This window comes from Salvelinus sp. IW2-2015, unplaced genomic scaffold (assembly GCF_002910315.2).
Source record: "Salvelinus sp. IW2-2015 unplaced genomic scaffold, ASM291031v2 Un_scaffold6861, whole genome shotgun sequence".
Lineage (NCBI taxonomy): Eukaryota > Metazoa > Chordata > Actinopteri > Salmoniformes > Salmonidae > Salvelinus > Salvelinus sp. IW2-2015.
In genome coordinates, this window is record NW_019948122.1 from 1 (window position 1) to 17,569 (window position 17,569).

The following is a 17,569-nucleotide window of genomic DNA, read 5'->3' on the forward strand; positions in this document are numbered from 1 at the left end:
ATACAGCACAGTTGGTGCTGTTTACTTAGTAAATGTTAATGAAGGAACTTAATACAYGCCTTGGGATAGTAGCTAATGCGGATACTGTCACTTTTAAAGTTCCTCACTGAGAATACTGTGTGTTTTGACACGATGCTATGCAACATGATCTGACTCCAACCTATTAGCCTACAGGTCTCTCCACTTTGTCTGAGTTGGACTGAGTGCAGAAACATATGTAAATGGGTTTAACGCTGAGCTCTAGCACTCTGTGAACAGCATTAGCCTTACAGCCGTAGGGCTACAGTACATACACAAGGCCTCCACACCATCCTTTTAAAGAAAGAGAGCACAAAAGGGTCTTTGTGTACCCCACCGCCCTCCCCCCCTCCAACCCCTCCTCCCCCCAGGACTTACCTGAACATAGTCCACACTCCTCCCCAGGGCTTTGAAGGCTGTGTACATTACTTCCCTCTTGCCTCCCCACTTCTGCATGATGCAGACACATTTATTATTGAGCACAAGGCGCGAGATGGCCTGCAGGCTCTCAGCGTACATCTGGTCCGTCTCCTCAGGTCCCCGGTGGTGGTAGTTATTTTTCCAGACGTACGTGGTGGCTTTATCCCACCCCATGATCTCCCGGAAGATCTCCATCATGTAGTTGTCTTCCTCGTTATTCCCGTCGATCACCATGATGACCTTGATGCCCGGGTAGGTCAACCTCTTGACCGATACCAAACACTTCCTCAGGTAGGCCGGGTCCTCCTGATAGGCTGCAATGCACAGGGCCAGTGATTTGGTGAGTTTGATGGGCGTCTCCAGGGATCTCCTCATGTTCCGGTGTTCTAGGACAGCAAACAGACTCTGGATGATGAGGTGGATGACCAGGATGGCCCCGTACAGCCCGAAGGACAAGTGGTTTCGTGCCGTGGTGAAAAACTGGTAGCCCATGATGTAGGCGGTAGAAATTCCCACGAGTAGCGAGACTCCAAACATTGTCGTCCCGAAAATTCTTAGGTAGGTGAGAGCTTTGTCACATTTCATCTGGAAAAGCAAACAAGACCCAGAATCATTGTCAATGTCAAATGAAGATGACAGTAGAGACATACAGTGGGATCAATAATGAGATGACAGTAGAGACATACAGTGGATCAATAATGAGATGACAGTAGAGACATACAGTGGGATCAATAATCAGATGACAGTAGAGACATACAGTGGGATCAATAATGAGATGACAGTAGAGTAACTGGGAGGACATTGATGTGGTAATTACTAATTGAACACAGCTTCAGATATGAATTGGTCAACTTGTTAGAAATATACAGAAGACATAATGATGATAATGATATAAATGTTCCTAAATAATCACATAATGATGGTAATGATGATATATGTACCTAATAATCACCATATGATGATAATGATGATACATGTACCTAATAATCACCATAATGATGATAATGATAATAAATGTACCTAATAATCAACCATTAATGATGATATATGTACCTAATATTCACCATAATGATGATATTGATGATATATGTACCTAATAATCACCATAATGATGATAATGATGATATATGTACCTAATAATCACCATAATGATGACATGATGATAAATGTACCTAATATCACCATAATGATGATAATGATGATAAATGTACCTAATAATCACCATAATGAGATAATGATAATAAATGTGCCTAATAATCACCATAAATGATGATACATGTTCCTAATAATCACCATAATGATGATAATGATGATAAATGTACCTAATAATCATCATTAGACGGCGTCACTGTAAAAGCTCTTCCCTAACTCTACTCTGTCACCATAGCAACAGACTCCATGTTTTACAACAACAAGAAAATTGGGTTCAGACAGACTGTAAACAGACTCTCCCATCCCTCTCTCCTACATCCCCCTCCCCAAAATCCCCCTTAAATGTCAGATGGTTCTCTATGGCCGATTGTTCCAAGTCTTTTTTATTTACGCTGCAATCCCATCTGCTGGGCAGACGTAGAGTCGAGCGAGAGAGCGAGCACCACCCTCTGACATCATCTGTTTATATCTCCGTGGGAAGACAAGAGCAGGGAAATATAAAACGCTGCCTCTCCACTAAAGACCCTTCTGTCACATTGAAGAATATGGTGGTACATTTGATCAGTTGAGGCAGTAGGAGGGTGGCACCTTTTGTTTAAGGCTTAGACATGTGATAGTTTAAGTGACACATCAAGGTGTCCAATGCTGTTTGAAAAGCAGAGAAACACTATCATGACTTGTTTTATTTGAATGCCAGTTTTTTGGGTCTCCACTAAAGACCCTTCTGTCACAGTGAAGCAGGTAGTAGTGCATCTTGTTACTTTGTTTTAATTAAAGATCTTGGATCTCTATAAGTGACACTTTGATGTGTCCAATGCTGCCTGCATGGGTCTGTCCAGTAACACTAAAGACCCATCTGTCACAATGGAGAACAAAGTAGTACTTCTTGGTCAAATAAAGGCTGAGGGCGTCTTGGTAGACTACAGTAAAGGCTGAGGTCATCTTGGTAGACTATATTAAGGCTGAGGGCGTTTTGGTAGTCTATATTTAAAGGCTGAGGTCGTCTTGGTAGACTACAGTAAAGGCTGAGGTCATCTTGGTAGACTATATTAAAGGCTGAGGGCGTCTTGGTAGACTACAGTAAAGGCTGAGGTCATCTTGGTAGACTATATTAAAGGCTGAGGGCGTCTTGGTAGACTACAGTAAAGGCCGAGGGCGTCTTGGTAGACTATATTAAAGGCTGAGGGCGTCTTGGTAGACTACAGTAAAGGCCGAGGGCGTCTTGGTAGACTATATTAAAGGCTGAGGGCGTCTTGGTAGACTATATTAAAGACTGAGGGTCTTGGTAGTCTATATTAAGGCTGAGGTCGTCTTGGTAGACTACAGTAAAGGCTGAGGTCATCTTGTAGACTATATTAAAGGCTGAGGGCGTCTTGGTAGACTACAGTAAAGGCTGAGGTCATCTTGGTAGACTATATTAAGGCTGAGGCGTCTTGGTAGACTACAGTAAAGGCCGAGGCGTCTTGGTAGATATATTAAAGGCTGAGGGCGTCTTGGTAGACTACAGTAAAGGCCGAGGGCGTTCTTGGTAGACTATTTAAAGGCTGAGGGCGTCTTGGTAGACTATATTAAAGACTGAGGGCGTCTTGGTAGTCTATATTAAAGGCTGAGGTCGTCTTGGTAGACTACAGTAAAGGCTGAGGTCGTCTTGGTAGACTACATTAAAGGCTGAGGGCGTCTTGGTAGTCTATATTAAAGGCTGAGGGCGTCTTGGTAGTCTATATTAAAGCGCTGAGGTCGTCTTGGTAGACTACAGTAAAGGCTGAGGGCGTCTTGGTAGACTACATTAAAGGCTGAGGGCGTCTTGGTGACTACATTAAAGGCTGAGGGCGTCTTGGTAGACTATTAAAGGCTGAGGGCGTCTTGGTAGACTACATTAAAGGCTGAGGGCGTCTTGGTAGACTACAGTAAAGGCTGAGGTCATCTTGGTAGACTATATTAAAGGCTGAGGGCGTCTTGGTAGTCTATATTAAAGGCTGAGGTCGTCTTGGTAGACTACAGTAAAGGCTGAGGGCGTCTTGGTAGACTACATTAAAGGCTGAGGTTGTCTTGGTAGACTACATTAAAGGCTGAGGGACGTTTTGGTAGACTACAATAAAGGCTGAGGTTGTCTTGGTAGACCTACATTAAAGGCTTATATGTAGTCTAAGTTGCAGTCCAAGGCTGTCTAAAGGCAAAGAAACCCTGACATGTCTTGTTTGACTTGTGCTTGTAATTTGAGTTTTAAATCAGCCACCTCCTTGACTTGGATTAAGGACTGGAATGGGCCTCCTTGATTTGGATTAAGGACTGGAATGGGAAACAGTGACATATAAAATGCTGCATGCATGGGTCTCTCTCCACGTGACTAAAGCAGTAAGCGTAGAAACGCCTGGAAACTAGATCCCCTACATACTGGTCTGAAACTAGATTCCCAACATACTGGTCTGAAACTAGATTCCCTACATCCTGGTCTGAAACCAGATCCCCTACATACTGGTATGAAACTAGATCCTCTACATACTGGTCTGAAACTAGATCCCCTACATAATGGTATGAAACTAGATCCTCTACATACTGGTATGAAACTAGATTCCCTACATCCTGGTCTGAAACTAGATCCTCTACATACTGGTATGAAACTAGATGCCCTACATCCTGGTCTTGACAAGAAGGAAATAAACTGTCGGGGGAGGTTCTCTTCTGCACTGTTCAACCAATCCAGTAAATGTGGAGGAGGAGTTAAGATGGAGTGTCTCCTTGTTAACATCCAAAAGTGGAAGACACACGACGTCACAGGCTGTATTTCCATTTCCCCTGACAACTGGAACATCCATCCGGTCGTTAGGGACTCAGCAGAGGTTACTCTCCATGAAAGACCTCTCTATCTGTCACAGTGAAGAAGAAGGTGGTACATCGTGGTACATAAAGTCTTGGATATGTGATTGCATAAGTGACACATCGTGATGTGTACGATGATGTTGTGAAGCAAAGAAACCCTGACACGCCTTGTGTCTAGACTGTAGTTTGCTTTCTTTTTATAAAATCAGCCACCTCCTTGGCATGGAATAAGGCCTGGATCACTTGATACAGGATGATAAGTAGATGTAATCAGTGTGTGAGGCGAGCTGAGTGCTGAACTGGCATGTTTCTGGACTTAAAGCGTCATCACATTTACAAGACCTCTGACTCCATTCCCCTCCATATGTTCCAAGTCCCCACCCCTTGGCCAACTGGTTAACCTAACGCATTGGTGTTAACGTCTGTAGTGTTACACCAGTACAAAGAGTGTCCCAAACCTAAAATATTTCATTTCAAGTCTCACTGTTGTAGGCTACACTTTGTGTGAACTGTGAACCTAAACCCCCCCATTCAGAGGGTGCTAAAACAGCCTAGATAGTTAAACCCTGTGGGCCAAATGCAGAAGGATTAACCACTAATGTGATGTGTAGATGAGAACGGTTTTGAGCCCCCACCACACCACCCATAACCAACATACCTCCTCCCCCCCCTATAAAACCCCCTCAGATAGATATATACACAACAAATCAATATAAAGAGAATAGATCAATAAAACACCTGAAGTTAGAATCAAGATAGAATAAAAAATAAAGGTAGAGAAATGTAAGTATAATTTACCGATAGATGAACACACAAACAACACAAGAAGAATATTGTTGTTGATGGGGGGCCGGGGGGAAGTGCTCATTTTGGAAGTGGGCTGCTCATTTGACGGCTACTTGGAGCAGGCCTTTGCCGAGAAGCTGCTAGAGCCAGTCCCTCGTGGCACGCTTGGACAGCCTCGGGTGGAGCCTCCAGATTGTGGGCCTGACAAAAACTAGGACAAAGAAATTGGCTAGGTACTGCTCTGTTTCAGCTGTCGTGGACTGTTTGGAGAAGGAGGTGCTTCTGTACCCTTGAGTGCCATACATACAGGGACATTTGAAATGTTTGAATTGAATGGTGTATTGAAATAAAATGTAGTTGGTGGATGGAAATAAACTATTTCAAATGTGTGTGCACGCTTGCGTGTGTGTGTGTGTGTGTGTGTGCGCACGCTTGTGTGTGTGTGTGTGTGTGTGTGTGTGTGTGTGTGTGTGTGTGTGTGTTGTGTGTGTGTGTGTGTGTGTGTGTGTGTGTGTGTGTGTGTGTTGTGTGTGTGTGTGACATTGAGGGTGTCATCAAACATATTGAGATGGATGTCACCTCACAGTTGCACAAGGCCCTGTGTGTGTTGTCCCTGGACTGTATGCTGGTGGGTTAGCTTGAACACGTCCAGACTGACAATACGTACCAAATGGCACCCTATTCCCTGTATAGTGCACTACTTTTGACCAGAAGCCATATGGGCCCTTGTTAAAAAGTAGTGCACTAAATAGGGAATAGTGTGCCATTTGCGACGCGACCTGACTGACGCACTGTCGGCTGGGGCTGGGTCTGGGCCTGGGTCTGGGTCTGGGCGGGACACTCCCTTTGCCTGAGATAACCCGCAATGATCTCAATTGATAGTGAGTAAGGCTGAGTAAGTGAAGGGGGATGTTGGAGATGAAGGCTGAGTAAGTGATGGGGGATGTTGGAGAGTGAAGGCTGAGTAAAGTGATGGGGGATGTTGGAGAGTGAAGGCTGAGTAAGTGATGGGGATGTAGGAGAGTGAAGCCTGAGTAAGTGATGGGGATGTTGGAGAGTGAAGGCTGAGTTAAGTGATGGGGGATGTTGGAGAGTGAAGGCTGAGTAAGTGATGGGGGATGTTGGAGAGTGAAGGCTGAGTAAGTGAAGGGGATGTAGGAGAGTGAAGGCTGAGTAAGTGATGGGGATGTAGGAGAGTGAAGGCTGGAGTAAGTGAAGGGGGTGTAGGAGAGTGAAGGCGCGAGATAAGTGAAAGGGGGATGTTGGAGAGTGGAAGGCCTGATGAGTCAATGATGGGGGATGTTGAGAGTTGAAGGCTGGAGTAACGTTTAAGGGGGTGTAGGAGAGTGAAGGCTGAGTAAGTGATGGGGATGTTGGAGAAGGAAGAAACCATAAAAAACCTTGTGGCTGCAGCCAACTGCAAGTCTAACACATGTCATGTTATACCGTACTGTAACTACAGCTGAGGTAGCGTGAGAGAGTGTGTGTGTGTGCGTCTGCATCTGTGTTTGTGCTCGCTTGTGTGTGTGTGAGCCTGCATGTGCGAACGTGTGTGTGTGTGTTTCTGTAGGCTATAGCATAATGTATCTGTTGGTGAAACAGCATGGTAGCTGACATGCAAAGACTTCATATTTACACCTGTTGTCTGGCTACATGTCTGAGACTCCAACATYAAGACCATTAGTTTGATTCTGCTGGAGCTGGTCCTGTTCCAGGAGGGGTATAAAGGCTAGGCGGACACAGGGAGGGGTTCCTGTGCTGAGCTGGACAGACTCAACGGAGAGTTGAATCACGGTCAGTGGGGAAAATCTAAACTCCAAGGCTTTGACGGTTTAGATGAAATACAACACTGCAGGCCAGAGCAGAGCTGAGCAAAGCTGAAACTTTTCTGTTCAACAACTGAAATAGAATCGTGGCAATGACTGTGGTCAATGGACTTTACAGCTCTAAAATGAATACCTGCTGTAGTCAAAAACACTTTATTAATGTAGTGGTCTACCGCCGTGCAGGTGCAGTTCACACCTGGTCAGTGACGTGGGTTGTGTCCCAAATGACACCAAATCCCCTATATAGTGCACTACTTTTGTTTATTACCTGAACCCTGTAGACCACAGTTGTATGAAGTGCACTAGATAGGGAATAGGGTGCCATTTGGGACACGGCCATGCCCACACTTGATATAACTTTAATAACCCTTGTCTTGGTAACACTTGTCTTGCTAACAGTTATCTTGGTAATAGTTGCCTTGGTAACACTTGTCTTGCTAACAGTTATCTTGGCACCACTAATCTTGCTAACACTTGTCTTGGTAACACTTGTCTTTCTAACAGTTGTCTTGGTAACACTTATCTTGCTAACCATTGTCTTGCTAAGCATTGTTTTGCTAACACTTGTCTTGGTAACACTTGTCTTCGTAACACTTGTCTTGCTAACAGTTGTCATGCTAAAAGTTGTCTTGCTAACAGTTGTCATGCTAAAAGTTGTCTTGCTAACAGTTGTCTTGCTAAATGTTGTCTTGGTAACACTTGTCTTGCTAAAAGTTGTCTTGTTAACAGTTGTCTTGCTAAACGTTGTCTTGCTAACACGTTACTTGCTAACGCATGTCTTGCTAACACTTGTCTTGCTAACACTTGTCTTGCTAACACGTTACTTGCTAACGCGTGTCTTGCTAACACTTGTCTTGCTAACACTTGGTCTTAGCTACAGCTGTCTTCTAACAGCTGCTCTTGCTAACACTTGTTCTCGCTAAACACTTGTACTTGCTAATATTTTTTGCTAATACTTGTCTTGCTAACAGCTGTCTTGCAACAGCTGTCTCTTGCTAACACTTGTCTTCAGCTAACACTTGTCTTGCTACACTTGTCTGCTAATATTTGTCTTGCTAACATTGTCTTGCTAACGTTGTCTTGCTAACAGTTGCTCGCTAACACTTGTCTTCTAACACTTGTCTTGCTAAAATTGTTTGCTAACATTGTCTTGCTAACACTGTCTTGCTAACGTTACTTGCGTAACGGCTGTCTTGCTAACACTTGTAGTTTAACCCTTTCGCTCTGTTGCTAACGTTGTACCTTTCTAAGTGTTTGCTCTTCTCGCTACACTTGTCTGCTAACACTGCTAATATGTTGTCTTGCACATACTTGTCTGCTAACATTGTCTTGCTACAGTTGTCTTGTAACAGTTGTCTTGGTAACAGGTGTCTTGGTAACAGTTTGCCTTGCTACAGTATGTGTAGAAGGAGGATGAAAGGATTAGAAGAGGGTTGCTGAATGAAAAATAGCATTGAATTGACATATTGAGTGTAGGTTGAGGTTGAACTTCAATGTGTGAATAATCAATCAATCAATCAAATGTGTACATCACCATGAATATATGGTTCAATGGCACCTACACCTTACAGCATGTGCAGAAGGGGAATATATCTGGTGAATAGAAAGGGGTTGTTGAGAAAAAAAATCAGTTGGTGTCCTGTATTTAATAAATGTTTAAAGTGGATGTCCTTGTGCTGCTGATGGGATTTAGGTAGCACTTACAAGACTGCACGCTGAAGTGGAGTCATGTGTAGTATGAAGACAGAAATCAGATCCCATTCCATTATATGTTTCATTACGCATCTGTGTTACATGCTAATACAGTAACGTACTATATTACAGTACTATAGTTGAAGTCTACAGAGATTCCACTTCATGTTTAGAGGCACAGCTGCAGTAAAATGAGATGGCCTAATACTGCATTATAATGGCAGGAAAAACATGGCTCTTGCGACTATTCTATAGCAGATTAAAGACAGGAACGCATGGAATGACCAGGAATCCTTGTACCAAGTTGTTAATTATATATACAGTACTGTACTATCTCAAAGCTAGCTACTGTAGTTAGTAACTTGTAGTTCTTGTATCTTGCTACTGTTGGTAGCACTTCTAGTTCTTGCTTGCTTCTGTAGTTAGACTTTGTAGTTTTGCTTTCTTCTCTAGTTAGCTACTATGTGTTCTGCTAGCTTGCTTCTTAGTTAGCTACTTGGAGTTCTTGCTTGCTTCTTAGTTAGCTACTTGTAGTTCTTGCTAAGGCTTGCTTCTGTAGTAGCTACTTGTAGTTCTTGCTTGCTTCTGTATTTAGTACTTGTTAGTTCTTGCTAGGCTTGCTTCTGTAGTTAGCTACTTGTAGTTCTTTGCTTTCTCTATAGTTTCTACTTGTAGTTCTTGCTAGGCTTGCTTCTGTAGTTGCTACTTGTAGTTCTTGCTTGCTTCTGTAGTTAGCTACTTGTAGTTCTTGCTGGCTTGCTTCTGTAGTTAGCTACTTGTAGTTCTGCTTGCTCTTGTATTAGCTATCTGTAGTTCTTGCTAGGCCGTTCTGTGTAGCTACTTGTAGTTTTGCTTGCTTCTGTATTTGCTACTTGTAGTTCTTGCTTGCTCTTGTAGTTGCTACTTGTAGGTCGTGCTGCTTCTGTAGTTAGCTCTTTTATTTGCTTGCTTCGTTATGCTATTGTTTTTGCTTGTTCTGTAGTAGCTACTTGTAGTTCTTGCTAGGCTTGCTAGTTAGTTCGTTAGATCGAACCTCTCTGTTGAACTGACTTAAAAGCAAACTACATGAACACAAGTCACTGAGTTCTGAGGTCGGAAAGTGTCTAAGAGACAACTAGTAATGTGTCAAAAGCAAGAGGGTTCTTTTTGTGTGTGGTTGTTGTGGTCTGTGTGTGTGTGAAGTTTGACGTCCTCCGTCCCCCCCTCCTGCCCTTAACCCTCTTGTTAGTTCCGGAACCCAATGTGAATGTACAGCCTTTCCCTGTGGCTGACAGTATTCTCACCGGGGTGGGATCATGTTGTCATTAAGTGTTCCATCATTAAATGGACACCCTACTCCTCTTCCTCTCCTGATTGGAATCAGCTGTGAGTAGTTACCGTACAACCCAGAGTCTTCCCTACTTACAGTCCATCTGTCTTCTGGATGGGTGAACTCAGAAGAGGGGAGACTGTGTTTTTGATAGTTGAACTTTGGCTGTGGTGGCGCGCTTGCCATCCTTGGCTCCTGGATGCTTTCCTGATTCAGCTAGCTCTCTGACTCATCACACCTCTGTGTCCTGTCACTCCTCCTGTCTGTCTTGTCTGTTCCTCCACCACTACTAATTATTGTTACTCCAACTACCTGACTTTCTGCTACTCACCTCCTCTTTATGCTTCCCTCCTTCCCTTCTTCCCTCCCTCCCAGCTTCCTTCCCAGCTTCCCTCCCTCCTAGCTTCCCTTCTTCCCTCCCTCCCAGCTTCCTTCCCAGGTTCCCTCCTTCCCTCCCTCCCAGCTTCCCTCCTTCCCTGCTTTCCTCCCTCCCAGCTTCCCTCTTTCCCAGCTTCTTTCCTTCCATGCTTCCCTCCCTCCCATCTTCCTTCCTTCCCTGCCTCCTGGCTTCCCTGCCTACCTGCTTCCCAGCCTGCAGTGTTTAAGCATGGCTGGCAAGGCCCTGACTGGGAGCACTAATACGGAACAGGRGTAGAATGGTTCCTGTGTAAATACACAAACTAACTCATTAGTGGATAGTCCTACAGAACTCTTCCTCTGTAAAGACACAAACCACCTCATTGGTAGATAGAACCTACAGAGATCTTGATTGCACACTGTATATACTGTAGGTGGGATTAGATAGAAAGAGTACGCCTACTAGAAATGGGATAAATGGTAGTCTGAAATGCAGACATCAACAATGCATRAGTTTGTGTGTTGCCATCTCTCTGTGTAAATGGTTGAGCAATGGCCCACAACGTAGCCATGGGCATGCTGAGTCATGACTTTCCTCATAGTAAGTAAGAGTYAGTAACCTTGTCCGAGCCAGAACGGACAAATGACTTCCCTCACAGGCAGCAGGCTTATTGTGACAAAGTTATTGTTCAACTATAAAGGTATACAGGTCCGGTAGATCAGGGATTCCCAAACTTGGTCCTGGAGCCCCCCCCCCCACCCCCCCCTGGGTGCACGTTTAGTTTTTTCCGCCTAGCACTACACAGCTGATTCAAAGTGTTGATTATTTAAATCGGTTGTGTAGTGCTAAGGCAAAACCCAAAACGTGCACCCAGGGGAGGGAGGGGCTCCAGGACTGAGTTTGTGAAACCCTGCYGTAGATGACAGATGACTGGATGTTTCAGTTTTAAGACAGCATTGCCATTGTGACATTCTATGTAGTCATGTTCAACCATTTAATAACAATGTCATAACTGTGACTGAGGGAGTAGGTAAAAGCTGGGTATCTGACCTATAATGCCTGCCATCTGTCATAACAATGTTGACAATATAGTGACATATATTGAAAGGGAAGTCGGCCCACAGGGTTATGTCGTGGCTGTGTTAAACCTAGAATTCTTAAGTTGCTACATTCATTTTTGGACTTATTAATGAATGAATTAAAAAAACAGAGGCGTGCCTGCTTTTTATTGTTTCAACTGAGGATTCCAGCTTAAGCATCTCCATATATGTTGAGTGAGGACTACCATGTCTAAACGGGAGTCTTCATGCGGTTAAAATGAATGGCAGCAGTACTCTAGCAGTCTGTCCCACTGGGCACACACTGGCTGAAACAACATTGTCTCCACGTCATTTTAATGAAAATATGTTGAACCAACGTGAATTAAATTACGTTGAACCAATGTGGAATAGACGTTGAATTGACATCTGTGCCCAGTGGGATTTTTTACTTTCAGAAATGAAAATAGTCTACTGAACTGTAGGTGTACATCTTGAAAAATGTATAATACCCTACACGACAGATGAGATATTGAATATCTCCACAAAGTATAGGCTTATCATGAATGATAACAAAAGAATAATGGAAATCCTAGAAATTCAACTCAAAACCGACTAACTAAATAAACTGTTATGGAATCAAGTCAACTCAAAAACCACTAACTAAATAAACTGTTTATGGAATCAAGTCACTCAAAACCACTAACAAATAACGTTATGAATCAAGTCAACCAAAACCACTAACTAAATAAACTGTTATGGAATCACATCAACTCAAACCACTAACTAAATAAAACTGTTATGAATCAAGTCAACTCAAAACCACTAACTAAATAAAAACTCTATGAATCAAGTCAACTCAAAACCACTAACTAAATAAACTGTTATGGAATCAAGTCAACTCAAAACCACTAACTAAATAAACTGTTATGGAATCAAGTCAACTCAAAACCACTAACTAAATAAACCTGCTATGGAATCAAGTCACTCAAAACCACTAACTGTAAATAAACTGGTATAGAATCGAAGTCAACTCAAAACCACTAACTAAATAAACTGTATGGAATCAAGTCAACTCAAAACCACTAACTAAATAAACTGTATGGAAATCAAGTCAACTCAAAACCACTAACTAAATAAACTTTTATGGAATCAAGTCAACTCAAAACCACTAACTAAATAAACTGTTATGGAATCACATCCAACTCAAAACCCACTAACTAAATAAACTGTTATGGAATCAAGTCAACTCAAAACCACTAACTAAAATAAACTGTTATGAATCAAGTCAACTCAAACCACTAACTTATATAAACTGCTTTTTAATGAATGGTGGGCTGCATTTATGTGTTTCGAACAGCGCGCGCATCCACGCTGAGGTATACAAAACGCCTGAGCGGGAAAGGAAGGAAGTTCGAAGATCGTTGTGCCCTTGAATAKGGAGGGAACTTCACCCTKATTWGCTCCAGTACTACTGTGYCTGACKGTGTAAAACACCATATTTCACTGCYTCTAACCTGTGTATGTGACAATAAATAMAAAATAAAWAAAATACTGCATCCATGGAAAAAACGATATTTCGAACGTAGTGAGTGTGCTCTGAAGGAAACCCAATAGCTGCCTTGTCATTGGCTCAAGCACCCCCGCGATTCAAATGACGTATATGGCCGTGACGTCGACATATGTTTTATTCTAACGGTACAATAAATTATTTGGACAGTGATTATGCCCATCCTCGATGGAGTACCGTGTGAATCCAGTTCACTCTAAAACGTTATGGTGCAGATTTTTTTCCCCCCGTAGGCAGCAGGGAATAATAAAGAACTACCTTGTTTCGACTTTATAGTTCCACTATTTCATTTACCCACCGCATAATGGCTGAGATTAATGCAATACTAAAGTATATATAAAAAAAACGTGACCAAACCACACATCAACATGTCTACAGGACTGTTCTGTATGGCATAGTAGCCCTACGGTCTATATCCTACCATAGTACTTTAATATAACAAACACCAAATACTTCCCACACCCTGACAGATAAAGCATCACTTCAGAAACGATCCATTGATCTGGATTAAACCATGACTTGGTAACTACCGGACAATCATGACATGTCAATTAACTTTAGTGGCCAAGTTTCATCCAAAGCTCCATTCATTGAATTCAAATTATTCTAAATGAAAAATGTCAAACAAAATAAAAATGTATGTTCTTATAATGAAAGAAAAACAGCTAGTTAGTTGATAKCAAAGTTGTCAAAGMMAATAATATTGATGTGATGGGCATACCTTGAAGCAGCTGTGAGMGTCCTGTGRCGTTTCTTTAAATGGATGCAGTCAGCATAGGCTCGGTTTGCAGCGTTCAACTTGGAGAAAACTTCTCAGAAACGTCTCTTCTTGAGTCACCTTTGCAGAAACACTCATGAAGCTTCTTAAAATGTTCTTCATAAAGAAAAAAGTTTGTGCAATTTTCCAAGTCTTCTTGTTTTGAACGGTGAAAAATATCATTCAAGTATTGTATTTTTTTTTCGTGTTAACTTCTCTCTTTGCATACATTAATTATATATGTATACATTTTAAGTGTATACAAATCATCTTGTTAGTCAACTTTGGCATAATGTTAATATACAATGAATAAAGAAATAAACAAAATAAAGAAAAAATATAAAAATGGTCATTCAACAGTATATCAATGTTGTGAGAAGAGCTGTAGGTAATACAGGTTAAAGTCATGAACTGCCAACACGCTACTTTTACTACTTCTTCAGCGTCTAATTCCTTCCAGACGTCCTGGGTTTATGCTTCCTGCACGTAGCTCCTTACGTTTCAAAAGACTCTTAACCAGGGAGAGTTTTTGGACTTGTTTTAATAAGGGGGAAGTTTGAGGATGAGAGGAGCAACTTATTGAGGAGAGAAGAAAGAAAAAAAGTTGATGCCCACAAGTAAGTACCCCATTCAAACTTTGAGACGTGGACATGGGATGGAGACGTGCCTTAGGCTAATTAACCTGAATGTTCTTGGGGAATACATGCAGAGAATTTCATTCGATTTGAATTCGTGCAATATGCTTTCGAAAATCTGCAAATAGTTTCTTGCTACTTTGTGTGAGGGTTTTCCATGACAATGTCAGAGTATAGCCTACAGGTAAAACGCATCATCCTTTAACAAAACTAAAAAAAACACCACTTTTATTCGTTGTTATATTAGCTCGAAAGAATAACTATTATTCTTGCAATATAACTTGTAATATTTTCCTGCTATCTTTTCTGTGCCCGMAAAGACCGTAATTATCCATCTGGTATTTGTCTGCCATCCATCAGTAGGAGCGCAGTACAATTWTTGGCCAGCAGGGAGCGCCATATAATTCTAAACCCAGTACTAGAGCCCTTGCCATGGAATAGTCTACTGCGGAGTCATGTAATAAGATCTAAATATATGACTCTGGTCTACTGTAGATGCACAGTCATTGGACAAGGCACATTCCTCTACCTTCTGATGGAATTCAAATAGGTGTAAAAATGACAATATCAGTCATTCTAAAAGCTAATCAAATGGCTAGCCAGAGTATTTGCATTGCATTTGTTACTTTTATTTCTTATTTTTTACGTATTTATTTTTTACTGAACACATATTTTTCTTAAAACTGCATTGTTGGGCTTGTAAGTAAGCATTTCACTGTAAGGTCTACACTTGTTGTATTCGGCGCATGTGACAAATACAATTTGATGTGATTCATTAGCTCATGTCTTCAACAGAGAAAAAGTGATTTTCATCTACRGTCCCAAGAGCTTTGTACGTTATCATTATTGAATGTGACAGAAATTCCCAATTAAAAGTCACTTGGCTGAAAATCCAAACATAATATATAAGATGAAAATAATATTGGTCGCTCACATTTCTTATTATTATAATCCCTGAGTTGAACAAGAACAGTTGGATCGAATGACATGCCATTGAAATACCCCATACAGCTGTGTGTGTTTATTTGTTCTGTATAAAACATATGCCTGTCAAGCTCAAAGGACTTTCTCTGCCAGGGAGSGACATTGTCATTCTCCTGTCTATGTTGCCCAGCCACTATATTGATTTAAACAAGGATACACAATTACTTTTACCTTCCCCACACACACGCATACGAACACGCACGCACGCACGCACGCAGCCGTGCGCACGGCACGCACGCTACGCACGCACGCACGCACGCACATCGCCCGACTCACAAATCATCGACACACATCAACTCATTCCCCAATCAGTGGTTTTCACTGTGAGCTTTGGTGTGTGTACGCACATGCGTCTTGTGGGTGTGTGTGTGTGTGTGTGTGTCGGTGTCGTGGTGTGTGTGTGTTGTGTGGTGTGTGTGTGGGTGTGTGTGTGAGACAGAGAGACAGGGAGACAGAGACAGAGAGAGAGAGAGAGAGACAGAGAGACAGGGGACGACAGACGAGACAGACAGACAGACAGACAGACTGGACCAGACAGACAGACAGACAGGGGAGCAGACAGACGACAGACAGAACTAGCCAGACCGTAAGAAAGAGAGAAAGAGAGAGAGAGGAAAGAGAGAAAGAGAGAAAGAGAGACGAGAGAAGAGAGAACGAGAGGTAACGGAGAAAGAGAGAAAATGTAGAGACAGAGAGAGAGAACATGAAGGGTTAATATGCTATTCCATCAGCACAGAGAGGTGCTGAGGGCTGGGGAGTGAAATGAGTTCAGGCTTACACTGGTTTCTCTTGAGATACGTCCCAAATGGCACCTGCTGATCCCTCTATGAGTGCACTACTTTTGAATCAGAGCCCTAATTGTGATTCCCTGTTGGGCTATGGTAAGTAGTTCACTCAAATAGTGTAATAGGGTGTCATTTGGGACGCTGGCTCTCTGGACTTTGTTGGAACGCAAGCAACGCATATGTTTCGCAACTGAGGATGCCCAGACAGAAAGCAATTGGCAGCAGGCTAGGATACACAAACCATCGTAATTGTTTTTAAGGCCTAAGTCCGTCTCGCCAACCAAGCACCACATCTAAACATTCACGGTGGCTTCCTCGCTGGTGATAAACAATTATGACATCACATTAAATGTCCCTTCTTTCCCTCCAACCAGTAGACTGTTGAGGTGTGTACACTTTTTGGCTACTGGTTCCTTGGTTAATTTGGTCTCCAAATTGGTTAAGATTGAAAAAAAGAGGCTTCTTGACAGCTTCTACGCCCAAGCCATAAGACTCTTGAACAAGTTAATCAAATGGCTACCCAGACTATTTTACATTGTCCCAACCCCACCCCTTGCAATTTATTATCACTGCTGCTCCTTCTTGTTTATTATGCCATGCCTAGTCACTTTAAACTAACATGTAATAATATGAAAGGAAAGGGGGATACCTAGTAGTTGTCCAACTTCTGATATGGATTCAACTGTAATGTGTCTTCTGCATTTAACCAACCCCTCTGAATCGAGAGAGGTGCGGGGGGGCTGCCTTAATTGACATCCACGTCTTTGGCGCCCAGGGAACAGTGGGTTAACTGCTTGTTCGGGGGCAGAAAGACAAGATTTTTTACCTTGTCAGCTCAGGGATTCGATCCCAGCAACGCTTCGCGGTTACTGGCGCCAACGCTCTAATCACTAGGCAACCTTCCGGTTACTGGCCCAACGCTCTAATCACTAGGCTACCTTTGCTCGGTTACTTGGCCGAACGCTCTAACCACTAGGGCTACCTTCCGGTTACTGGCGCCAACGCTCTAATCACTAGGCTACCTTCCGTTACTGGCCCATACGCTCTAACACTTAGTACCTTCCGGTTACTGGACCAACGCTCTACGATCACTAACTACCTTCCGTTACTGGCCCAACGTCTAATCACTAGGGCAACCTTCCGGTTACTGGACCAACGCTCTAACCACTAGTCTACCTCCGGTTACTGGGCCAAACGCTGCTAATACTAGACTACCTTCCGGGTTACTGGCCCACAACGCTCTAATCACTAGTCTCACCTTCCGGTTACTGCCCAACGCTCAATTCACTTGTCTTACCTCCGGTTACTGGCCATACGCTCTAATCATTAGGCTTCTTCCGGTTACTGGCCCAACGCTCTAATCCATCTAGGCTACCTTCCGGTTACTGGCTCCAACGCTCTAATAATAGGCTACCTTACG

At 42.7% G+C, this 17,569-nt stretch overlaps 1 pseudogene; it reads right to left on the reverse strand.

Moving 5' to 3' along the window:
- Window positions 1-396: 396 nt before the first annotated feature.
- On the reverse strand, window positions 397-14,258 carry LOC112079080 (hyaluronan synthase 2 pseudogene; annotated as a pseudogene).
- Window positions 14,259-17,569: the final 3,311 nt, after the last annotated feature.